Raw genomic sequence first — 26,415 nt, 5'->3', positions numbered from 1 at the left:
ACCTGGAAAGCCAGGACTGAGCATCCCATTGGCCCCTGGGAGAGTGCAGAGCATAGAGAGGAGAGAGAGAGGAGGCTTCTGCCAGCCCACCTCCCAGGCAGCTGCCGAGCAAACTCAGGGAGTTAATAGGAGCTACACAAAGCCCTTGATTTGCTCCAGAGATCAAGGGTCAGCCTGAATAACTCATTAATTAACCAAGCAAGGCTTCCTGCTATTGACAAGGTCTGGGAGCTCAGCCTGGGAGCAGACCTCACATCCTACCTCCAGAAGACCATTCCCAGCTCCCGCTGCCCCTCCTCTCTCCTACTCAGCACCCACCACCCTGAGAGATGCCTGGAAGGCCATTCTGTCTTCTGATCCTGGCTTTCCCAGGAGCCTCTGGCCCGGCGGGATTGTGCACAATCCACTTTCAAGCCTGACCTACAAGTTGTCTTTTTGCTTCCGACCCGGCCCACTCCCACCCCAGCCTTCCCTGGCATAATATCCGATGCTCTCAGGATCCAGGCGCGAGCCGGCTCCCACACACCTTCAGACGTTGCTCTTGGATGTCTATCACCAGGGAGAGGACATGATGAGCTGATTCACACTGAGGTGGCAGGCTGAGGGTGTTGGGAGAGTGGGTGGGTGGGTGGTGATTTCATTTCAACAGGGGTCAGGCTTCGACTCAAATGGTGTAAGCTCTAAGGGTGGGAATTCAGGCATCAGAGCTAGGCTAGGCGGCTGGGTTATTTTGGTCAAGCGTCCTTCCAATGATGGCTGAGGTGACAGACTGGGGATGGCCACCCTCTGTGGGTGGCTGAGGCTGCTCTGCCCTTGGTGTCTGTCCTTCCATTAAGGTGCAGCTTCTTACCCAGGCATGTGAATGTCTAAGCACCTGTTTTGGCGACCTCCACACCCATTCCTGGCACCACCTCCCCCTGGAACACCCACCCCTGGGGTGTTTTCTTTGCCCTAAACAGGAGGTACCACTAGAAGAGACTTCATGGAGGAGATGGGTCATCCCATCCAAGTGTTGCTGAAGAGCGCATCTTGTCATCACCCATGGGCCTACATGGAAGGAGAGCACATAACTAGGTATGGGCAGAGCTCTTTGGGAGTGGACAGAGCTTTCTTCTGCCTCATATTTTTGGTGATCAAGACATAGAAGACCTTGATGTAGTCTGCAGCACCTCTGCTATTATTCACAGAGCTCACCCCTGCCAACTGACAGAGCCTATTGCTGCTGACAGAGTCAGCCATTTCTTAAAGGGCTCGTCACTGATGTTAGAGCCTGTTGCTGTTTGCAGAGTCCATTGTTAGCAGAACCAGGCATTGAACCCAGGGCTCATCGCTCTCTGCAAAGCTTTCTGCCACTTGTCAAGTTTCTTGGGGTTTGCAGAGCCTGGTATTTCTTGCAAATTCATTAAAGTTTGCAGAGCCCATAGCAGTTGATGGAGCCTGTTGTTTGCAGAGCCTGTCCTTGCTTGCAGAGTTCTTCACTAGCTTCAGATCCAGGGCCTAAATGTAGAATCTATCATCTTTAGCAGGTGCTGGCTTTGCAGGCTGAGCTCATCAGTATCCACCAAACTTCCTGCTATCTGTAGAGCTGGGCTCTGCTTGCAGAACCTTCATTGCTTGCAAAGCTCCTCTTGGTTGGAGAACCTGGGGCTGCTTGCAAGTCTGACGTTGCTTTTAGTGTTCTACACCAATGTTAGAGTCCTGGTGCATTTTCAGATTCTACTTCTTGTGCCTGGATTATCTGACTTCTGGTAACCTTTTAAAAAATATTTATTCATTTTTAAGAGAGAGTGCAAGTGGGGGAGGGACAGAGAGAGAAGGAGACACAGAATCTGAGGCAGCCTCCAGACTCTGAGCTGTCAGCACAGAGACCGATGCAGGGCTTGAACCCACAAACTCCAAGATCATGTCCTGAGCTGATCAAGTTGATGCTTAACTGACTGACTCACCCAGGTGCCCTGGTAAATTTTTTTAAAGTTTATTTATTTATTTATTTTGAGAGAGAGAGAAAGTGTGAGTAGGGGAGGAGCAGAGAAAGGAAGAGAGAGAGAATCCCAAGCAGGCTCCACACTGTCAGCACAGAGCCCAACACGGAGCTCGAAACTTCAACCGTGAGCTCATGACCTGAGCCAAAATCCAGAGTAGGACGCTTAACTGACTGACCCACCCAGGGGGTCCCTGCCTTGTGGTAAATGTTTAAGGACATGTGCCCATACCATTGGGTTTTGAAGGGTTTTCTTGTACTTATAGATTTGGGATTCTCTCCAGGATGGCCGCTGAATTCAGGTTCCACATCATTCCCTCTGGTGTCCCCATGATACTGGCTCAATGCTTATACTGTTTCCTCTCTAAAGTCAAGATGCTCTGAGTCTTTCCTTCCCAGCACCAACAGACTAAATAACCAACTCCCTCACTGTCCTTGCTCAGAGCTCTTGAACTTCCAGTCAGTTACCTCAGTTCTCTTCACCTTTGGCTCAGTGAGATCTTACAGCCTTCAGTCTACTCCCTGTCCTTAGCATGGAGACCTAACATTTACATACCCACAGATATTTGTGGAATTCATGGACAAGATGTCCTGGCAGGGGGAGGAATGAGAACTAGACAGGAGTGGAGCATTTGTGCCACATGTGAGCCCCACTCTGTGCCTGAGGTTGGGGGCATGTGACCTTGGCCTCAAAGTCTTGAAAGGCCCATGATTATCTTCATCAGGTCTGCCTTGACTGGTGGGGGTCTTGGCACTGGTTGTGCAAGGCTGTCCTTAGCTATAGCTGGCACACTGCAGTCAAACCTGGTCACCTCTGGACACACATCAACTTAGGAACACTGTGCTGGGCTGAGTGGTTTTTGTGTGTTATGTGTGGGGACACAGTCTTCTAAATCTACATATCCTTGGAAAACAGGGTTTAAATGGCATGATTCCAGGTACTTCTCACAAAAAAAATTAGTAGTTCAAATTCTAAATGGACAGGCAGTATTGGCCAAGAGGGAGGGAGTAGAAGAAATCAACCCAGAAGCCACCACAGGGGCACCTTCAGGAATTTTCCTAAGGATCACTACCACCCAGCGTTTGCCATCTCTGAACATGACTGGGTCCAGGTAGACATCTTAACACCAAGGGGTTCTGCTCTCTGGAAGTCTGTGATACAGAAACTCAAGTCAGGAGGTGATCACTCACTGCAAATAACTCCCTGGGCACATTTAAAATGGAATATGCTCCTCTCTATAGCTCAACTAGGAATCCAGCTCTTCTGCTGAGTGAAGAGCTCCTGAATTGCCCTCATTTCTTTTCCAGGAACCCCCAGGGAGGTCCCAGCTGAGGACCTGGTCTGGGCCAATGACTAAAAGTGATGAGGTCCAGACCTCCTGACCTTCTCTGCTTTAGTGCCTTGGGTTGGCCTGAGGTTCAGCTTATGGAGGGAGTCAAGAGCAGCCTTGAGGTGGACACTTTTCCTTCCTTAAAACCATTATCTGTCCTTTGTTCTTAGAAGAAATTGAGCTCTAGATAAGTCTCACTGTTGGCTTTGTCCACAGGGCCCGAGGCAAGCATTGCTGCTCAGGAGATCATTCAGAGTGCTAATGGCATACAGATGCATGCTAATTCATGTGCACACACACAAATTAGGCTGCAATTATCACAGGAACTATTTGCTAATGCTGGTTACCATTTGAACCATTACTCAGCATTGGTTGCCACAGACGTCTGGTCAATATGGCTCAGCATGAGGCCTGCCTCTCAGACAGCCTTGGAAAGTAATGGAAACTTGAGTCAACATCAAGTAACAGTTGTGCGTGTTGCTGCAACGTGGGAGGTGGGTCTCCCAAGGTTGGCTGTGGGAATGGAATAAGCCTGCTGGAAAAAGACACTCAGATCCCATCAGGGGAAGGAAACGCCAGCGACAAATGCCATAGAAAACAGCCCATTCTATGCAGGGAAGGCCCAGAATGTAATGCACAAGGTATGTGCGTTCCATTCAGCAGCTCCCTGGCTGTCTACTGTGTGCTGAGAGTGTGAGACTCAGGGGAGGAGATGTAGGCTGATCAGTGGCTTGTAAGACAAGAGCCACCCCCCAGAAGCAGCTAGTTAAATCACAGGCATGGAGGCTGATTCACTGTTGAATCCTGTAGGAGTTCATCCATCCGGGCGCCCTGGAGGAGGCGGGGCTTGATTTTGTTGTCAAGGATGAGGCCAGTTTTAGTGCAGGTGAGAGGAAGAACCCGTCTCAGACAGCCAGAACCGCTCCACCAAGCCACATGGTTGCACATCAGCATGGCCACCGAGTCACAGGAGTGGCTCCTACTTAGCAGTGGCTGAAATCCCTGCCTCCTCTCAACAGCCCCATAAAGGGAGGCTTCACCATGTGTGTGTGTTTTGCACGAAAGGGACAGAGGCAGGCTCCGAGTAGTTAAGAGATTATCTCGGAGGCCACATGGTTGGGCTGGTTGGGCTGGAATTAGGACCTGGGTGTGTCTGGCTGTGGGTGAGGGCACTCGGGACAAGGCAGGGTGGGGGGTGACTGAGAGGGGTGGTCACAATGGGACTGCTGAAAAGGCTCCTGGGAGGAGCAAATTCATTCCACTGGAGAGGGAAGTGTGGCCCAGGGACAGCAAGTGATACACATTTGGTGCACAGTGAGCAGGCAACAGAGCAGGGCGAGCGATGAACTGCAACTCTACCACAAACACTGCATTCCCTGGAGCCCCTGCCCAAGAGCCCAGCATAGGCGGGAGGTGATCTCAGCAATGCATGCACTTCCATCCCCAAACGCCTTCTCTGGCACTGCCTGGAGGTCTCAGGAAGGAAAAAGGAGAAGCGAGGACGGGTTGCTGATACCATGGGGGTGTCCAATGGCCCCCAGAGGGCAGTTTGTCCCACAGCCCTCGGGGCAGAAAGCTAGGGTTCCCACTGCTGACCTGGGTGTCACATCTCTTCATTCCACCTTCCTCTGTGCTCCCCTAGGCTCCTGTCTGCCTGGCCATTCTCAAGCCCTGCAGGCATCATCTGACTTCCCTGCTAATCCCTCCCCTGCGGACTTGCCCTGAGATTTTCAAGCTGCCAGCCTCACGGGCTCCTGGCCACCGGAGATTGCAGTCCACTGGGAGGCTGTCAGCGTCCATGGGCCAGCGCTGTGGCTGGCAGCATCCACATAGAAGCATCCACACTTCTATGTTGAGGTAGGAGCTGGGGCTCCCACGTTTACTGGGAGACAGGAGTGGCTTGCAGGGAGGTGCTCTCCGGGCCGCTGAGGCAAAGGGGAAAAGGCAGCGCTCATGCAGAGATGGCCCAACGTGACTTCTCTTTGACAGCATGGGTGCTCAGGGCATAAGCACCAAGCCAAATGCTTGAGTTCTTTGCAGAGCACTTCATGGAGCCCAGCTTGCACTCTGGGGGGCCACTTGAGAAGACCCAGCCCTTGTCCTCAGGGAGCTCCTTTTCCAGGAGGCACAATGAATACCCAGAAGTCCCTGGAGAACATCTTCGATAAGTTCATGTGAGACTCAGTGGTTTTGACAGGACTGTTCACATAATTGGTGGGTGCTAATTGAAAATGCAAAGCTCCTTGTTCAGAAATTAAGAATCCCGAGATGGTGACAGCAGAGATTTTTGGGCACGGGGATTTGTGTGACTGAGCAGGCACGGGCCCAGGAAGCTGGCCTGGCTACAGCGGGTCAGGAACAGAGCCGTCCTTCTTCCAAGCCCTGCCTATCCTGCTCCCTCCTTGACCCTCAGACCCCAGCCCTCCAGGACTGAAGTGGGATCACTCACTGGGGCTTGAGATCTTTCCTTGGAAGGAACTTCTCAGGGCAATGATCTCTTTCACTGCCCAGGGCCCCTCTCCAGACTCAGCTTTCTCACTGCTCACCTAGAGATGAGGGCCGGTCCCAGCTCCCACCCTGCACAGAGCCCATGCCCACTGAGCACTCCTGGGAACCTAGCACTTTTTAACCTTTGTGGGCAGTTTTCCACTCTGTGCCGAGCCCAACTGAGTGTGACATTTTGCAGTCAGATTCCTGCTATCCGCTCCCCCACCCCCGCCCCCAACAGCACCATCCAGGGTCGCTAAAGAGGCCTCCCCTGGTTTATGGTAATGGTGCCTCCTCTCCTTCACGAGGAGCACACATCACACCTGGCCACCCCCAGATTCCCAGGCCCCTCCTCTTGACCCTGAACTCAGGTTACCCTCCCTGATAGGCCCCCAGCCCCGTGGCATATTTACAGAAATGCCACTCAGCAGAACAACCCAAATCAAATGAACGTTAACGGGAAAGCTGCTAGCTTCCAAATTAGCGGTGCATAATTAGTTTCATGCATAAACCTCTCGAAAGCACCGGGCGCAGGCTGGTGAGAGAGACAATTAGTTTTTGCGAGGATGAAGAGGAAGAGCAAGGAAGGAGTGGGGGAAAGCTGGGGGGGTGGGTTGCTGAGTGCAATACAGGTTGCATTTGTACAGCAAGACCCATGGCCTGCCTGAGTGCAAAGCCTTTCTGGTGCCTTCAGGCCTCCAGCCGGAGGCTCTTACGGAGCCCGTCAAGGCTCAGCCCACTACTCCCAGAACTGTTCTGGCTCCGGGATGCACTCAGAATAACCTTTCCCGTCTGCCCACAGCACAGGACCCTGCCTGGAATGGGCAGGGGCGCTAGGCTGACCTGGTGTTCTGGGTGTGGAGGTGTGCAGGTGTGGTTTGCCGCTAGGCTGGCTGACAGGCTCAGCCTGTTGTAAATTCCAGAACTCCTGGTACTTCCTGATCCCAGAAGCCCCTGGCAGGGAGGCATCTCACAGTGGAGGGGAGGCATCTCACAGATGGGGCATATAAAGCCCCCTTTGCAGTGTGCCCTGGCTACAGTGTCATCTCCAGACTCGGAAACCCAGCCTGCTCAGCCCATTCCATGCCAGTGACCTGCCCAGAAGAGGTCTGATGTCTTCAGATATATTCCCAGGATAACTGCCCACTGCATTCCCAGTGGGTACAAAGGTCCCCACGGAGTCTCCTGTCCCCCAGGACTCCTCCAGCCACTCAATCTAGGCCCCACTATGCACTCTTCCATCTCTGACCCCCACACAGCAAAGGGCCTACACCTTCTTCCAGTGGATTCATGGCCATTCCCTGTCCTCAGCCATGGCTATTTCCCAGAGCCCAGACCTCTACCTTCTCCCTCTGCCTTCCCCATTGCTGCCTCCCTAGGCCCAAGAAGCTGGGGATGGGTGGCAATCTCTCACTGACTCATCCTTGAGATAGGAGGACAGACTGGGGGTGGCTCAGGCATGATGATGAGTGGGGAGGGGTCAGCTCTGAGGCGGGCTGTGGATTTTTGCTCTCTTCCTTCACCCTTGGAAGAATGGTAGCAGCAACCTCACATCCTTGGAAGATTCTCCACCTCCTGCCCCCCTCCTGACCAGCCTATGAAAGACCAAGGGGCAGAGGGAAGGACAATGAGGTTTAGGCATCGCTGCTTTTCCCTGTGGTCCTGGTCAGGTCTGTCAACCTCCACGGGCCTCACCTGGTTTCCATACCTATCAGTTAGACATAATACCCGCCTTCCCTCCCTCAAGGTTTTGTGAGGATCGGCGGCAGCAGAAAGTGAAAGGTTTTCTGTCAATGCAGGCATTTTTCCCACTCAAGTGTTATGACTGAGGATGCTAATGCTCAACTTGGTAGTGACCCCAGCCAAGAGCTTGGAATGGTCAGTGTCCCTCAGGCTGGGGCTCTGCTGGGTGTCTAGGCTGGCTGTGGAGAGATGCTGAGGCCTGCCTGAGGAGAGCTCTTTACATGGAGACATGCAGTCTTTATTGCTTATTATATATTATTTATTTAGTCTTAATTTATAATTGCATGATTGCCAGAGGATCTTAGTGCCATAGGGACAGAAATGTGCTGCCCAGTCCTCAATAAAGAATGCTTTTCCTGCCATAAATAAACAGAATATCCAATCAAGTACCCATCAAACTGCCTGGCCCTGGCACAAACAGAATGCCACTAATGAGACACAACACGCATTAGCTTAATGCTCTACCAGGGAGAACGAGCTGCCCTCTGACTGCCAGGCTGGGCCACAGTGATGGACCGGAATGGGCGGGCCTCCATGTGGGCACCCAGGGAAGGCTCCTGCTGCAGGCACCCCACTGCCAAGCAGGCACCCCCAAGGAACGGGTGCTCTTCTCAGTGGAGTCACTGTTGTTCATCCCCCTTGCTTCAAGACATCGGGGATTGACTGTGTACCCCTGTGTGTGCAGTCCTGGACTGGGTGCTGTGAGCACCATCAGGGTAGTCTTGATACATGAGCACAACGTAGGTTAGTTAGATCACTAGGTGAAATGATGTGGCCCTTCCAGCAAGTGTCATGGAAGGTTGTTGGTGTGGGTGGGGTAGACAGGGAAGGCTGCTTGGAGGAGGAATATGTGAGCTCCTCCTTTGAGGACATGCAAAAAATGGGAGGAGGTGCATTCAGATGAGAGCCGCAGAATGGCATAGGCATGGAGGGAAGGATGTGCACAGTGTGCTGGTGACAGAGATGGGACCCGGGGGATGGGGCAGACATAGATGTTGGGAAGGGCAGGAGGATTTGGATTGTTAAGGGCTGGGGTATGAATCTGGGTTTTGTTGGGTAGCACCGGGACATTCATGAAGGTCCTGGAATTTTGGAAAGACCAGTGTGCCAGAGTTGAGACCACTGTGGACCAAGTTACACCAGGTTCCTTCCCCAGCGATCTCTCGGCCACCTCTCCTTCCCAGGCCGGCTGGGAGTAGGCTCCAGGAGGGGCCCTCACAGCTCGCTCTTGCTCTCTGTCTGCTCTTTATCACTGTCAGCTGCTTAAAACCAAGCCTGAGACGGCCGTCCTCCCCAGCAGAGCTGAGTTCCCCAAAGAGAAGATGAATGTCTGCAGGCTGCAGAGCTGAGATGTTCTGGAGGAAGTGGAAGAGGAGGAAGAAGGAATAAACACCCGTCACATTAATAAGAGTTTGGAAGAAGCTAGGGGCTGAAGCCAGGAGTCTCCAGATGGTGTTTAGTGGAATGACAGTTTGATGCTTAAGAGGAAAAATGGAACCATGGTATGCTGGGAGCATTGATCTTCATGGGGAGGGGGGCAGGAGAGGGGTGTGAGCACACAGAGCTGGGCGTAAGCCTGACCAGAGCGTATTCCACGTCCCGGCAGTGAGGGTAAAATCTTTCCAGGATCGCCACTGAGGGGTTGCACAAAGTGGCTCTGGTCCTAAGGATTCAGGCACACACCCCCTCATGCATTCCGGCGTTCTCACTCGCCATTGAGAACTTAGCAGGTCAATCCTTGTGCCAATGCTGGGCGCACGGGGACGAGTAGGCCCCAGCTCCTGCCCTCCAAGAGTACAAGGGGAGGAACTGGATAAGAAATCATGCTTACACTCTGGATGTGGAGGGAGGAACAGGAACTTCTGAGAATACAGGAGGGAGCCTCTTATCCAGCTGCATCCAGATGGGGAAAGGCTTCCTGGAGGTGATGTCTAGGTTGAGTCTGGAATGTTGGTCAAGGATTGGCCTGGCAAAGAGCTTGGAATACAGGAGGCCAGGCAAAGGTAGAGTGTGAACCTGCGAGGGAAGGGGGAGCTCAGGAGCACTGGGGTGATCCTGATCCCAGTGTCAGGCAGAGTAGTAGAGAGGAGCTGGGCTGGACTCACAGTCAGGGCAGGTGGAGGAGGGCTTGGACGTCACTTGGCAGTGGCAGAGAGTCACCAGGAGTGTGGATGCATGAATCACCCCGTCCCGTTCCCTTGTCCACATATGGTCTCATCAGGGGTGGTCAGAAAGCTGCTCTGGGCTCGCTCGCTACCCTACCTGAAATTCCACCCTCAGAGCGCTCTTCATTTGAGTTCAATAGAGCACGCTTTTAGCATCCACCTTTGATAATGCTGGCACTTTCTCTGCTCTCTTCTGGGGGGCGAGAGAGGCAGCGAGGCCCCAGTACTGGTAAGAGGCCATCTTGCCAATCAGGGGAGCTCCCCTGGGGAAACTTCAGGCAGAGCTGGAAGGGCAGCAGCTCTGTTTGGTAGCACTGGGGAGCCACGGCTCTGGGACCACAGGTCTGGCAGAATCCTGGCCACTGCGGCCAGGCTGGAGCCTGGTGCAGAAGGGCCGATGCTGCGTGGGGGCCGTGGTGGGCAGCCCAGGGAGGGGAGCGGGGAGATGAGGGAGAGGGCGAGGCAAGGAGAGTCAAGGAGGAGTTCCAGGCTCCTGAATCTATTCTGTTTCGATTTCCCCCCAAGTCACACAGCTGCCAGGGTTCAGACAGATGCTGTGATTAGCATTTTAATGCATTTCAGAGGACCTTGTCCAAACCGCTCTGAAAATCCGAAATCAAGAGTTTATCTTCAGCTGTCCCTGTAGAGCTACGTTCTTTCAGTGCCAAAAGAGCCCGAGGAAGAGTGTGCGTGCACACATACAGCTGAGTGCCCATGCGTGGGCATGTGCATGGATGCCTGTGTACACACAGGCATGTCTTCCTACGTGTGCTGCCTATGTGTGTTGACACGTGCACGTTCATCTGGTATGTGTACATAGCTTTGTGCACACGTATATGCCCTGAGCCCTGGTGGGTGTGCATGTGGCTGAATGTTAAGTGTGTGCATGCTTCTGCATCTGTGTGCACACGTACATTTTGCACATGTGTGCTTATTCTACATGTGCCTTTGCAAGTGTGACTTCATTCAGGATCATTCGCGTGGAAGAGAGAGAGCTTGATGCCAGCTGAAAACAGGTCAGTACTGAGTGACTTGGGCTGTCAGGGCGTCCGGGCCTCAGATAATGGGAAATGCATTTCAAATGCGGCTGGGGCTGCTTGGCCTGATCCCAAAGTCATGTTTTCAAACAGTACAGGCTAGTGGTGTTTTTAAGCAACGAGGAACTTCTGCAGTTAGAATCCCAGTCCCCTTCGACAGTGCTAGTGTCCCAGGCCCAGCCTTGAGAGGTTTCTGGAGCCCCGGATGGGGGATGGGACAGCTTCTAGTGGGTCAGCAGAGAGTGGGATTGGGAAGCCAGAACCCCCTCATGACACACCCTGTATGTGGCAGGCTGCCCCTCGCCCCCTCTTCCTGCTTCCCAAGGTTCTCCTCCTGCTACCCCAATCTGGCTAGGCTTCGCATCTGCCAAGGCTGTCCCACATCCTGCTGGATGTCATCGGTCTTTCAACTCACTTTAGATGGAAGGTATTCCTTCTCCTTCCCTTGTCATCCTCCCTGGATATATTCCCCCCCAGGACGTGCACCTCTCAGCCCCAAACACAGATTTCTAAAACCCTCTTTGCAGCCCAGGGGAAGGCACCTGTTTTCCTCCTAAGACTGCATCAACTTTTAGGACCTAGGTGACATTACTGGCTCCTTTGTCTGGAGGTAACTGAAACTCCAGATCTTTAATGCCTGCCTGACCAGCTCCCCATCAGTGTCATAGGACAGGGGTAACCACTTTTAGTCTCAGGTGGCCCCTCGGGGTTGCTCTGGACTCAACCTGGACAGCACAGACAGTAACATGAGTTGGGGGATGCATTCATTAGAAGGGGGCAGGGAAGCAGCAGACAGTTCCTTGTGAATTTGTTTAATGTAAATATATCCTCTATTTATCTTTAGCTGTTAATAAATTCATGCATTATTAGAAAATCCCTCATACCAGCAGACCCGCTGCGTTAGATCGGCTCGTTTTGAGAGATTTCCTGTTGGCAGGATTCAAAGCCCACACCTGCAGCCGGCCCAGGCACACAGATTTAACTGAACGCCACAGATAATTAGATCAGTTAACCCCACAAATTAAAACAAGCACATCGTATTAGCTCAGTTTATCCTAAAAGAAAATATTAAGTTCCCCCAGATAAATGTTTAATAAGAATAGAGGAAGACGGTACAGACAGGGAGGGCTCCATCGCTGGCCAGAGAGTCGGTCTGCCTCCATCAACCGATGGGTGACAGACGGGGCTCTGGCCCCGTGATCTAACGGGTTGGGAGTGTTTGAAGAACCCTCAGGCAGGGTGTTGGCTAAAGCACACCAAACAACACACACAACACTCTACAAGGTCTGAGAGGCACAAGGGGCGACAGTGGGACCTACCCTACTCGGCTGACCTCGTAATGCGACACAATCCCCGATGAAACCCAGGGGGTGTGTTAGAGCATGTGGGGCCACCCCATCTGGGGAGGCATTCTGGAGGGGCTATAAACCCACCCACCCCAAGTTTCTTCCATCTGTGAGGCCGTCCCTACGTAAGGAGTTGGCTGCCGTGTTTGAAAATTTTGAACCCACCAAGTCAGATAAGAAAGTGACTTAGACTTTGGCAGAGAGAAGTCAGTCTTTGCAAAGTCTATGGCACAAAAAATTTTGGTCAGCAAATAAATGGTATAGACAACATTGTTGTCTGCAAGAATATGCCATCAACCTAAGAGAACGATAGTGTTTGCAAGGGGCTTACCGGTACTCAGTGTCACACCATCCCTGTGCTAATTGCACATACTTTGTATCTGTTCATTAAAGCAGGCTTGGCAGGACCCTCACTGGGATGCGCTGCTGGATTGCCTACTCAAAGGTGAGGAAACTTCACTGAGCACACCCCATAATATGGATGCTAATGGAAGTGAGTGTCCTCCCCAGCTCTTCCAAAGTAAGACGCGTCTACCAGATATCTCAGTCATGGGGCCTCTTTGAGATAAAGGCTGTGTTGCAAGTGAAAAAGAACCCAAATGTGGCATCTCAGCAGTGTGCCCAATGTCCACGAGCCTTCACAGGCTATGTACCCTCTTTGAGCTTTTGTGTCTCCCTTGCAGAATGGGGGCGTGGAGCAGGTGATACTAGGGCATCACTCGAATTTCTGAGGTTCTTGGGCCCTTGGGAGGAGAATGTGATGGCAGAGAAGAGTCCCATTCATGGATGGAACTCCGCTAGCCCGAGTCAAGCTTTCCCGACAGTGCTCGACAGACAGTGGACGTGCCCAGGCTTCCAGGAGCTGGCGGAGCAGTGGAATCTCTCAGGGAGCATTTGCAACATATGGATTCCCAGGCTGCTCCCTGCCTTCACTCTTGCTTGCGCGTGTGCGTGTGTGCTCACGTGCACGCACCTATGTGTGTCAAGGGGGGTGTTGAACCTCATTCTTTGCATTTGTTACAAATCTGACTATCTCAGAAACTTTGAGGTACAGTTAGGGGGTGTAGGAGCCTCTCCAGAACTCTCCTTCAGGTGGGAACCATCCTCCAAGCAGTGATGGGGGTCGGGGAAGAATGCCAGGTTCCCCCTCACCAGCATCAGCAGCCTAGAGGGAGCCACGTTCCCCCTCAGCGCTCCTCAAGCAGATCTTCCCAGCACCGAGTGGTGTCTAGTGCCCCAGGTGTGCCGGCTCTGCGCACTGAGGCTGCTCGGCAAAGGGAGACTCTGAAAGGCTCTCCGCTCTGCCAGGCTCCACTCCTGGTGCCACTCCCCCACTTCTGGCCTCTCACTGGACAGGCCCGGGCCGTTCCCCATCCGGACCCCCCTGCCCATCATGGTCAAGCTGTCACTCTCCTACTCAGGAAGCTTTCATGGCTCCCAATACCCAAAGAAAAGAGACCAAGTTGCTCAGTGGGACATTTCCCAGGCCTTTCCCCTTTCCCACCCCAGCCCAAGCCTTCTCTCATTTTTGGCACCCCTTCTTTCTGAGCACCCTGAGCTCCAGCATACAGCCTCAGTCCCTCCCTTCCTCCTTTGTGCTTGCTCTTGTCCCAATGGAATGCTGTCTCCAGCCCACTTCTAGGTGCCCCAATCCTGCCCAGCATGGGCTCACAGAAGGCGCTCAGTAAACACCACCTCGCAAGGCCCCCAGGCTACTCGGAGCTCTACCTTTCAGTCCAAAGTCACAATCCATTGTCCTCTAATTGCTTGGCGTGTACATCTTTTCTCCTCTGCAGGAGGGAAAGCCCCAAGGGGCAGCAGGGTCCTCGGCCTCTCCTCCCTTCCACCTGCCATGCCGCACCTCGCACAGGACCGTGCTTCTGGTGGGTGCTCAGGAAACACTTACGGATTGAATTAAAAACCTTCTCTCGGGCCCTGAGCAGTCCCAGCTGTCAGATACCAGCTGTCAGGGCTGCTGGGAGAGGCCAAATGCATATTCATCTCAGATCCCTGGGTCGCCCTGCCTGGGAGGGCCTTCTGGACCATGAGGAGCCACGTGGGTGCCGGGACATGAGTCTGCTTCTGCTCTTACTGGTTAGGGTTTTAAATCTTCTGGGCTTCCCTCTCCCAGCTTCCAGGGGTGCTGCCCTTTCTTGGGGTGTGGTTCCGTGAATGGGGAGTAGTGAGGGAAGCATGTAGGTCTCGTGTGGATTGTGGGAACCGACGGGACAAACTTAGCTCATACCTCTCACGAGAACATGAAGAAGTGATCCTGAATCATTCTCTTCAAGCCCAGCCAGGCCTTGGCAGGGGAAGGACCAGCAGCCTCCGGAGAGGTTTCTGCCACTTCCACACTTGGCTTCTGTTCATTGGGGTTTGTCGGGCTCCTCATGTGGCTGGCCCTGTGCTAGGCTATGCAGCTCGTGTGCTTGCTGCTATGCACCGTGGGTCAGTGCCCCACCAGACCAGGGCAGATGGCAACAAGGGTGGAGATGGATCGGAAGGGGCTAAGCAGGGAGACACAGCCCTCCGGAGGGGAGAGAGAATGGCTACCGCAGCAACAACAGCAGTGGAGGGACCACCACACATTTCCTCTGAGTATACGGGGTGCTCCATGCTTTGCAGGCATCACCTCATGCTATGCAGAAAGAGCCCCAGGACAAAGGCACTCCTAACGTCCCAGGGTTGAGATGAAGCACAGAGAAGTGAAACGATTTGCCCAAGTTCACACAGCTCAGAGTGGGAGAGCTCGGGTGGCTGAAATCGGGGCCTGAGTCTGCCAAGTGGCATGGTGGGCTCTAAATCCTGAGGGTCTTCAGAGAAGGGAGAGATAAGGATGTCCTCCTGAATCGAGGCTGGGGAATGCAAGCAGGACAGTGGGGTTTGGCCAGGGCTTCAGACTGGGACCAGAGCTGTGGGGCCTTATATGTTGGAGAAACAAGTAAAACAGGGATAAAATCATGGGATCTTGGCTCGCCTAAAAGTGACTCGGTCCAACATAGGAACTGCCTGCATTGCATTTCTCCAACCCAAGGCAAGTCAGACTGCTTGAACACTTCTGTGGCCAGAGGCTCACTACCTTTTGGACCAGCCCCTGACACTGGGGGATAGAAAGGGTTTGGGGGCCCTCTTCAAGCTGCTGGCAGAGGCCACAAGGGAGCACACACCAACCCTGGGGCCATCTCTGACCTTTTCCTTCCCAGCTCCATCCAGCGGGGCTGAAGCTAATCACGAGGCTAAATTCTCATTTGTCAGACAGGCTTTGCACTGGGCACATGGCCTTACTCCACACCCCATTATAAGAAGCCAGAAGTGCCATGCTTCAGATGCTGAAAAATAAAGTTGTCCCCATTGTTACTGGCCCTGAAAACTGGCTGGGCCACTTTCAGTCAGTATGTACCCACTGTTGCAGTGGACAAAAGAGTGAGGGTGGGGAAACGGCCACAGAATGCCTATGATGTGGGTACAGCTGTCTGTAGGCACAGTGGCCTTTGATTCTTTAGTATTTAAGCCACATACAGAGGCACAGAAGGATACAAGTTCAAGGGAGATACAGATGATAAAAATAATGGGCTGAGATCTTCGTCCCCCACTATGAAGCCCATGGAATTAGAAACCATGTCAGTAGTTGAATAAACGTGCTGAGTTAGCAGTGCCATGTTGAAGAAACATCTCTGGAACACACTGCGAAATTCCTCTTTCTGACTCAGCCTCTTCATGTAAGCAAACCCTGCTTATGGGTGGGGTGGGGCTACTGTCTTCTTCTGTAACCCCCACCCATCTCAGTGAGGCTGGTGGGGTAGGCTCTACTGGCTCCTGCCCATTACCCCCACCCTCTTCCCCTTCCCTTTCATGAACCAAAGTACAGGGTTTTGTTTTGTTTTTTTTTCATGACAGATATGAAATCCCCTTTCCCAGCCTGCCTTGCAGCTAGGGTGATCACATGACACAGTTCTGGCCAATGAGACATACATGGAAGTCTGCCAGGGCAGGGGCCTCTGGAAAACCTTCTACATTTTTGATAAAAGGACAGACATGGCTGGACTTAACTCTGCTTGACCATGGATGTGATGCATGGAGCTGGGACAGCCATTTTATAACCATGAGGGAAGAGACTCTGATTTGTTATGCTGCCAAACCCCGGATGTGGTTTTTTACATATCAGGTTTTTTGTGATATGCAAAAAACCAAAGCTCCATTTGTTGAAGCCACTGCATCCAAATGCAGTTCTGATAGGGGAGTCACTGCAACTGAGGTTCAGAGAGGTTTAGTGGTTTCTTAAGGCACAACGTAAGGATCAAGACAGAGCTGAAGCTGGAATCTGGTACTGCTTTCCATGTAAAGGCAATGCTTTGCAATCTAAAGGCAGAGCTAAGATGTGGTGACACCTATAGGGCCACTGCCTTGCCTCATGTTGCCCCCTAGGGCTCTAGCACTGATGCCAGAACCTTCTGTGGGGGCAGCCTGATCTTGGCCGTAGGTGACAGGGACTAAGGAAGACAACACTATTCCTGCCCTTGCGAAGCTCTGACCCACATCTGGTGCCACAGGATTCAGTGGGAGGAGCACGGGCCTTGCAGCCAGACCTCTCCCTGGCCACAGGATCCCGAGTAAGCTCCTTTGCCTCAGTGTCCTCTTCTGTAAGACAGTGCTTACGTGAGGGCATCTGTGCTATGCTGCCTTGGCAAATAAATGAGATAATACGTGTGATGTGTCTGGCACATAGCGAGCACTCAGTGAGTGGTCGTTGTCATCAAGGCTGGAGAGGCAGGCTTCTGTTACCATCTCTCCTATTCCAGAGTGCAGAGTCAGGGGCAAATGCAGGCAGGGTCCTGCCCAGAGCCCCTTGTTCTCCTCACTGCAGTGACAGCTGACCTTCCAATTGCCAGCACCCGCACCTGGTGGTTGAGGGCTTTCTTGGACCATGGGGCCCGCTTTGCCCACCCACATGGCAAGCCAGGAGAGCTGGGGGATTAATGATCCCTGCGCATATTCTCAGCCAAAGACAGGTGGAAAGGCTTGGTGTGTAAACACCCCAGTTCCTTCGCCCTGTGGGTGGATGACCCCAGGGAGTGCGATCCACGCTGGGGCTAGAGTCCCCGGTGGAACTAAGTGCCACTCACAGTGGAAGCTGGTCTGCCTGATAACACACCTTTGATTGATTTCTTTTCCTCCTGTCATACTTCTTCACTTTCTATTCATGTTTCCGGGGGTCACTATCTACAGAGACCACTTGCATTCAAATGCTTGTCTAGACTCTGCTTCTGGGAGCACTAAAAATAAGGCATTATCTTTCAGACCCTAAAGTGAGGCCAGTGGCCATCAATTTTTTTGTGCACATGAATCTTCTAGAGACCTTGTTAAAATGCGGTGGGGTACAGTCTGTGTGATGAGACTCTGCCTGGGGTGGGGCCCAAGACTGCATTTCTTTTTTTTGGTTTGGTTTTTGAGAGAGTATGAGCAGGGGAGGGGCGCAGAGAGAGGGGGACAGAGGGTCCAAAGTGGGCCCTGTAGTGACAGCAGAGAGCCTGACACAGGGGCTAGAGCCCATGAAGTGTGAGCTTACCACCTGAGCCAAAGTCGGACACTTGACCAGCTGAGCCACCCAGGCGCCCCGAAGACTGTATTTCTAACAAGCACACTGATAATGCTGATGCATTGATCCCAGATGCACACTTCAGCCAGGGTTTAGACCCCAGTGCTGTTGACCCTGCTCAGACACAGAGGAGACCGATGTGGCTTGCAGCAGCCTGGGAGAGCTTGCTAGAGGAAGTCGGGGGCTTAATGCTATGTCTTAAAGCCCAAGGGAGGATTGTGGTGGGTGAGAGCAGGAGGCAGGCTTTTCCAGGGAGGAGGGAAACCGGGCATTGCTGCGGCCTGAAGCCATGCCTGGAGGTGAGCAGGATATCAGGGTGACTCATCTGCCTGGAGCTGGCTGGGGCCTGCAGGCTATATGGGCTGGAGGTTTGGAAGAACAGCAGGTGTGAAAAAGGCCTGCTCCATTCCCCAACCACATTCTCCCCATTCGCATCCCTAACTCAGAAGGAAAATTCACATTCCTGGCTCACCAGAGTCTGCCCTCCTTACGACCTTTCCAGTCTCCCTTCCCTCATACACACCTGGATTCTATCTCCCCTCCATGGAGCCCTTTCTGGTCATCCCAGGTCACAGTCATCTTGACTTTCTGAAATGTAACAGGAAGTATGGTCCAAATTGCACATCTGACCATTTTATATTTTTATTGTCCTGTGATTATTTCATGTATGAGTTAGGAGTCATCAGATTTTACTGTAGCAATGTATTGACCCAGAGGTCATTCACGCTGACTTCATTGTTTTGTCATTCATAATAATCCTTGGGTTATTTATAGCAATCCACAGCATATGAAGTTCTTACACATAAGATTTTCATTATAGAATTAAGAAAGAGGTCCAGAAAGGTCAGGGTGGCTTGTCCCAAGCCATCCAGCTGGTTGGTGTCCTCACTACAGGCAGTAAGTGCTGTAAGTGGATGGAGTGGTGTTTTTGGCATCATTTTACCTCTTCTGTGCTGAACACAGCACTGGGCCCACCAGGCCCACTTGCTTTGTGCCCACTCAGTACTCCTCCACCAGGGGAGGAAGCCACTTGCCTAGTGCCCCCTAGTGGTCTAATTGAGAGCACCATAAAGGCCTCTGATCAAAACACACACCCAACCACGATAAACTGAGACTTTGAGAGACCTCATTCCCCCTGAACTTGAGCCCTTTTCTCTTTACGGGAAGTATTTTCATGAATAATTGAAGAATAAGGAACCACACTGCTTCCTGCCATCATCACCCAGCGTTGCCCATCTTTGCTGGGACAAGGCAGCCCACCATTTGGGAATGACTCCTTATGGGAGTTAAGAGTCATTTGCTTGAAAGACGGGGACACCTTCCCACCTAGGCCAGCGTGGGCAGGGACAGAGAAGAGGAGAGTGGACAGTCTAGGAGAGGCAAAGGCCCAGGCAGGAGGAAGACTCTGAGATTTCTCTGTGGGAAGAGGAATGAAGTCTCTGGATAGAAGTAAGGGAGGTGGGCTGGGCTAAGGCCTGGTGTAGAAGAGAGGAGGCAAGATCAGAGGATTAGTGCCACAGTAGCCCCCGTCCCTCTCTAGTGCTCAGTCTCTGGATTTAAGGCATTTCTGCCTTCCCCGTGGGAACTCTGGTGTTCCCTTCTGCATAATATACTCTCAGCCCCAGCCTTCCTGTCTGTGGCACGGTCTGAGAGGCGGCCAGATCTGTTTCCTGGCAGGATGGGGATCCTGCAAAGGGAGGAGCTGGAGAAACTGCACGCATGGGTGGGCTGCGGAGGCCTGGGTTCTGGCCCCAGCTCTGTCACAAGCAAACTTGCAACTCCTTTTGCTCAGATCACAGATTCCATGACCACAGATCACTGGTGAGACTCAGCTGCTAAGGCAAATGTGACTTGCAGATACATAAGTGTATGTGAACGGCCAACCAGAAAGGGTCTTTAATGCCTGGAGGTGAGCCTTGCCCTCTTCTGCTGTCCATTACTCCCTCCATGTTTCGCCATTGGGGAGTGTGCCCCTTAACAAACCCTCCTACCTGTGACACTCTAAGGACCCTGAGGTTTGTCCCCCAAGTGAGGACGGCCCTTGAATAAGAGAGAGGAAGCACCTGCCTTAAGGCCTGATTGTATGTTTGCCCCTCACCCTTGGCCCTAACACAGGGCCTGGGGTCCCTTGGCACTATTGACATTTGGGACCAGATAATTCATTATGGTGGGGCTGTCCTGTGCATTATAGTGTAGGATGTTTAGCGACTTCCAGGCCCCTACCTGCTAGATGCCAGTAGAATTTTCAAACAATGTTAAATGTCCCCTGAGGGGCAAAATTGCTCTCAAGTTGAAAACCAATGCTCTAAAAGGACAGATGAATAGTTCTTTTTAAGAAATATGGGAAAAGAAGGAAGACATGTGATTCAATTCCCCAAGAAAGAAAGAAAACATTCAAGGCCAGGGCGAGATGAAGAGCAAGGTCTGGTGCCCCCGCCCCCCCCGTGACCCAAATGCTTTTGAAGACTTTTCCTCCCTGTCATGGAAGAGCCAAAGAGTTGCTTTTTTCTCAGTGTCATGGTTTGAACTGTGTTCCCTCCAAAAGATGCCAAGTCCTAACCCACACCCGGTACCCATGAAGGTGATCTTATTTGATATAGGGTCTTTGCAGAAATAATCAAGTTAAGGGTGAGGTCATATGATGAGTGTCCTTATCAGAGGAGAAATCTGGACACAGACATGCACAGCTACAGGGAACATGATGTGACACCATGGAAGAATGCCATCTACAATCCAGGGAATGCCTGAGGCTCCCAGAAATGAGGCATGAGGCCTGGAACACATCCTCCCTCACAGCCGTCGGTAGGGATCAACCTTGCCAACACCTTGATTTTGGACTTCTAGCCCCAGAACTGTAAGAAAATAAATTGCTGTTGTCTAAACTCCTCAGTTTGCATCATTTTGTTGCAGCAGTCCCCTAACTTATACACTCAGTAAGAAGAAAGACAGCAGGACCAGGGAGCTGGAGGTGTGCAGGGATCTGGCTTGTGACCCAACCACTCAAGGCCAAGATGCACAAAGGTGGCAGGGGCTGGGGAGGGAAGCACACGTGCTGACGGGACCCAGGCTCACCATATAGAGACAAACGCCAACACTGTACCTAGACGACAGACAAGTGGAAATACATCATATGTCTAAAATGAAACGCTTTGATTGTGCCAATCACCAGAAGTTGTAAAACTACCCTGAAGAATTAACAGCCTCCGTACATGCTAACTACATCCATCATAAATTCGTCTTTAGTTTCTGTTATCATATCATTGTCTCTGGGGACCCCTGTCTTGTCATCATTTGCCCTTTATAATTTATTCATCTTGTTCTTGCCTGCATCCTTCTTACTTATCATTCATCTTTACAGTTGTACATAAAATTGGATGGATCCTTCCATAGCAGGGCTGTCAGGAGGGAGATGGGCCTCATTAGGGAAGCCCTAGGAAAGCTGGTGAAGGTCCCACTAGAGTATCTAAGGATGTCAAGGTGGAGGTGGGTTGGGCGGAGGAAGAGGAAGGAAGGAGGAGAAGATAGAGCCAGGAGAGGCAAGTGAGAAAGGTAAATGAAGAAAAGGTGGAAAATGAAAGGGGAAAAAAGAAAGAGAAAAATTACCAGAAGGGTGAGAATGGAGGAGGAATCAGACATAAGAAGAAAAGAGAGAAAGAGAAAGAATGGAAGACAAGATGAGATTTGGGCAAAGGAAATCGAGAGAGACAAAGACAAAGGAGGCAACCTGAACCAGTGGGGCCAGAAATCCGATGAAGGTTGTTTGTCTTTGTTTTGTTTTTTAAGTAGGCTCCATGCCCAATGTGGGGCTTGAACTCATGACCCTGAGATTAAGAGTTGTGTGCTTGGGGTACCTGAGTGGCTCAGTCAGTTGAAGTGTCTGACTCTTGATTTTGGCTCAGGTCATGATCTCAGAATTCATGAATTCAAGCCCTACATCGGGCTCTGCTCCAACAGCTCAGAGCCTGTTGGGGATTCTGTCTCCCTCTCTCTCTCTGCCCCTCCCCCACCTGCTCTCTATCTCTCTCAAAATAAATAAAACTAAAACTAAAAATATATATATATATATATATATATATATGTGCTTTNTGTGTGCTCTACTAACTGAGCTAGCCTGGTGCCTCTGTTTTATTTTTTAATTTTCCACTTTAAGTCTTTCCTCGTACACTCCAGGAAGGTCACACTGAATTTCCATGGAAATGACGGGTCCTGAGTTGTAGAGACCTGAGGCCGGAGGTGTGATGGCAGTGATGTTGCTCGTCTAGGGGGCTGGATCCAGGGCTGGGGGTGGGAGACAGACAGAGAGGAGAGTGTTGGTTTGTTTTGTATTCTCTGGTGGCTGGAGTGAGGGCACAAAAGCCAATCTTTAACTAGTGAATTGGAACTTTAATGTTTACCAAGCAGATATAGCTCCTACTCTCCCTTCTCTTGCCAGCTCCCTCTCCTCCCCTCTTCCCTGCTTGCTCCCTCTTCTGGGAGTTAGCCTCCTGCTAACTGAACCCAGTTCTTCCCCCTCAGGAGTCCTGGTGAGCAGCCCTTTCTGCTGTCAGAGGAGCAAAGTGCTAGCCACTACTGGCCATGTCTCCTGGTTTTCCTAATTGGAGTCTCTCCCCAGAGGCCATAAATTTCTAACTTTGGAAACAGATGGGGTCTTCCTAGAAGACAATTGCCTGCAAAGTCTGAAAGGCAGGGGTTTGGGGCATTGGGACTAAGCAGCAGGGGCCTATTTTAAGGAACTGAATTCTTTCAAGAGGCCTCCTGTGAACACTCTGGCCCCAGGGAACTCTCAGAGTGGACCTGTCCAGCCCAGCTCACAGCTCCTGACCTGTCATGCATGCTTTGTCTCCAAGCTGTTCCCAGACCAGTGCTCTCATCTGACATAGCTGTCTTCCTCCTAACAATCTATTCCCAACCTGCCCATATCCTGAACAAAACCCTCAAGCAACTCCTATACCCCACGGTCACCTGGGTCCCCTCTAAAGCAACTGGTAGCACTAAAAAAGAGAGATAAGTAGGGGCGCCTGTGTGGCTTAGTCGGTTAATCATCCGACTTTCGCTTAGGTCATGATCTCGCGGTTCGTGGGTTCGAGCCCTGCATCGGGCTCTGTGCTGGCTGCCAGCTCAGAGCCTGGAGCCTGTTTCAGTCTGTGACTCCCTCTCTCTGACCCTCCCCTGCTCACGCTGTCTCTCTCTCTCTCTCCTAGAGATAAATAATAAAAACATTTAAAAAAAAATAAGAGAGATAAGTATCCTGGGTTTGGGTAGCAGACCTAGTGCTGGTCCTGGCTTGACCATTTGTTAACTGTGTGACTTCAGACAAATTGCTTAGTTTAAACTTGGGCCTCTGCATGTTTAGGGAATAATCCTGATATCTTCATCATAGAGTAGTTGTGAAGATAAAATGAGGTAATGGAGATAACATGCTTGTTTTCTGATAATGAAATATCAGATAATAAGTGCTTAATAAATATTAATTGTTATTATTGAGCAATTGTCTACACTACCCATTTTATAATAACCTGCTGTCTTGTATTGTTGATGATATTTTTGTACATGTGTGTGGCTTTTGTCTCTAACTTGATAGACAACTCCAAGAGGGGTAGGGATGAGTTTTTCTAATCACTGTATCTGCCAGGATGCCTAGAACAGTGCCCGACACACACTCAGGAAATACTTGTTGGTGGATTGAGAAATTATCCCATGTCAACTATACCTTACAAATAGTGGAACAAACATTGGATAGGGAAGAGAATGGGCTGGAGATGGGCAGAAGGCCAGAAATGAGAGATCAAGAGTGTGAAGAAGAGGGGCACCTGGGGTGGCTCAGTCCATTGAGAGCCTCACTCTTGAATATGGCTCAGTCATGATCCCAGGGTAGTGGGACTGAGCCCCATATGGGAGCATGGAGCCTGCTTAAGATTCTCTTTCTGGCCCTCTCCTGTGCTCACTCTCTCTCTTTCTCAAAAAAAAAAAAAAAAAAAAAAAAAGAATGTGAAGAAGAGATAGAAATGAAGAGTTTAGAAAAGTGGGAACACTCTGCCTAGATTCTGGCTAGAGAAGATAGTGCTCAATAGGACCCTGATTACATTCTAACAAAGTCATTCCAAACTCAAAAAAAAGTAATCCATTTGTGATACTGATCCAGGAATGACTCTGTAAGCCATCTCAGGGGCTTTGGTTTTGCTGGTATGCAGGGATCCTGACCTCTGACTTGTAAGAACAGCCATTGTGGAATGGTTTCTGAGATTCCACTTACTCCAAGATAAATGTCAGCTCCCCTTCTCAGTCCCCAAATGAGGACATCTTTAGCTCTGTCTCTGTTGTTTTGTTGTTGGTTTTGGTGATGGTGGTGTATGTGTGTGTGTGTGCACAACAATGGGATTGTTTTCCTTGATGCCAACAGACTAGCTCTGTAACTTGCTGGGAAACAGAATGGGTTGTCTGTACTATTTTCTCCTCTCTTTTTCTTTTCAGTGAGAAATTGGAGGGCTGGTTTTAATGGATTGACTTTAATGGATTTTGAAGTCTGGAAAAGTGCCCAAATTGCAGAGGTTACCAGTTTTCTAGGTTCTTTTTTCAATTCCTTGCTCCTTAATCAGACATACAGTGCACTCACTGGGGCACCTAGTGTGATCATCTCAAGCAAGAAGAGGTCTCTCTCTGTGCCCCCCAACCTAACAGGTGGTCATGGGCACAGCCTCAGTTGGTGGGAACACCCATTATTTGGGTGGGTGAGAGCATTTTGATTGGTCCTGTCCCTGTATTTGCTAGTGTCAAGCTTTCTCCAATCTCAAAGGAGAGAATCGACCAACAGTAGTAACACCAGTTCTGCTTTCTGGAAACCACTTTAAAGCATAATTTTATGTGGCCATTTTGTTTTTCATTTTTTTCCATGTGAGTGTGTGTGGGGACAATGTGCCCTGGGAATTTTGAGCTTCAATCTTGTCTTTTCTCTCTGTCCCTCCCCCTGTAGGCTGTGCCTTTCCTGAGAATTGTGATGAGGTCTTTGAGGCCGAGTCTCCGTGTGAGGCCTTTGAAGAAAGGACAGGCTTTCCAGGCACTGCTAGGAGACTCTAGGCTATGTTTTAGCTCCACCGTTGGCTTCTCCTCACCCCTCCCATCTCCCAACATACATTCATGCTTCTTTTTATCCTTTCTCCCAAACTTTACCAACTTGTCTTTGTGATTTGAGAAAAATGCCACTGGATCTCCCAGTATGAAGGATTAGCGCAGATTATGGGGAACAGTGTTAATTATCGGTGGAAGGGGGGCTGGCGCGTCGCTCCAATGTGCTCCTGATTTCCCCTGGGCCTTTCTGCCTGGTAATAAGCCTGCTTTAATCTGGCAGGCCCCTTGGTGAAATCAGCACCACGGACAGTGGTATTGATTGCTTCTGAGAAACCATCACAGCTGCTCAACCAAATTACCTTTGATATGTGACCTTTAATGTAATTACTGCAACATCAAAGTATTTCTATAAATTATTAAAGAACTAATACACTCCATCATTTAGCTATTCTATTATATGTAAAATAAACAACCACAAGTTAATGTTAGAATCTGAACAATCCACACTTGCTGCTGAAATTCTCCCAGTCCCCAGTCTCTCCCCCTTTAAAATCCCGAGCCTCTCCCTCCCACTTTCTCTTTCTGTTTCCCCATCTAATTCCCAGCTTTTAGCTATCACGAAACTCCCCAGCAATCTCTCTCAAGCTGATGAAGGGCCTCCCAAAACAATGTGGTATTTTCTATTCCATTTGGGTGGCTCTAAAATATCTATCACAGTCTCCCCCAAAACAAAGTACCATAAACACTTTATTAATCAGCACAAACCTTTCTCAGAAGGCTTTGATTATCTTACAATATGGCTTTATGCTTCACACATAACATGGGGCGATGTGGAGCATATTTCTGCCATCTTACAGAGGGCACCCAGAAAGTAATTACTATAATATATGTGCATGTAGCGGCGCCACTAAAAAACCAACTGGGGAATGGCCACCGTGCCAGAGCTGGGCTCCACACAAAAACCTGTGCGGTACATGATTTCCATACATTTGCATCCGCGGGTATGTTATTAAGATGACTCAGCCCCGTGCTTTGCAATCACAAGTACCAAAATACAATACAAAGGCTGTCTTAATGGAAGGAAGGCCCTCCCCTCCCCTAAATGGGTAACGAAGGATCTTTGATGCAAGGGAAAGCTGCCCCGACCCAGGGTTGCATTTTCAGTCTACCTGGTTAACCTTTCCCGCTGTGGGGCAGAAATGGAAACGTGTGTTTACATACAGGTTTGCTTGGTAAGAATGTAAACATGCATGTGTAAACACTGGTGAGCATGCATACAGAATACACGTGCTCCCCTGCAGTGTCCATTGTATAAGCCTAAACACGGTATATTTGTAAATTCTTTAAATTATGCCCACAAACATTCACATCTTTCCATTTATCTTTAGATACTCGGCGAGCAGTATATCTACCCCCCCCCCATCTCTCTGAACCCACAGGAGAGACCGCGCAGACCCTTGACCCGAGGAACACTTCTTATTTTATGGTGATGAACTAGCCTCGATAATAGCCATGGCTGATATCACACCCAGTTAGGGGGGCCATAAATAATTCTCTTCTCCCCCGCACAGAAGCTATAAACCAGGGCTGAGGCGCGATAGTTTATCAAAGACGAGGGCTGGCTCCTTAAATAAACCGCGGTGATCTCACTTGCGGCGCCGAGC

General features: G+C 50.7%; 1 protein-coding gene across 1 annotated transcript in view; it reads right to left on the bottom strand.

Moving 5' to 3' along the window:
* Positions 1–26,415, bottom strand: part of CELF4 (CUGBP Elav-like family member 4) — a 285,465-nt gene that overhangs the window by 183,188 nt on the left and 75,862 nt on the right. The window lies entirely within an intron of this gene.

Source organism: Crocuta crocuta, unplaced genomic scaffold (genome assembly GCF_008692635.1).
Source record: "Crocuta crocuta isolate KB4526 unplaced genomic scaffold, BGI_CrCroc_1.0 scaffold231, whole genome shotgun sequence".
In the NCBI taxonomy this organism is placed as follows: Eukaryota; Metazoa; Chordata; class Mammalia; order Carnivora; family Hyaenidae; genus Crocuta; species Crocuta crocuta.
Note: the sequence above shows the minus strand (reverse complement) of the source record. Positions and strands in the feature narration are given on the sequence as shown.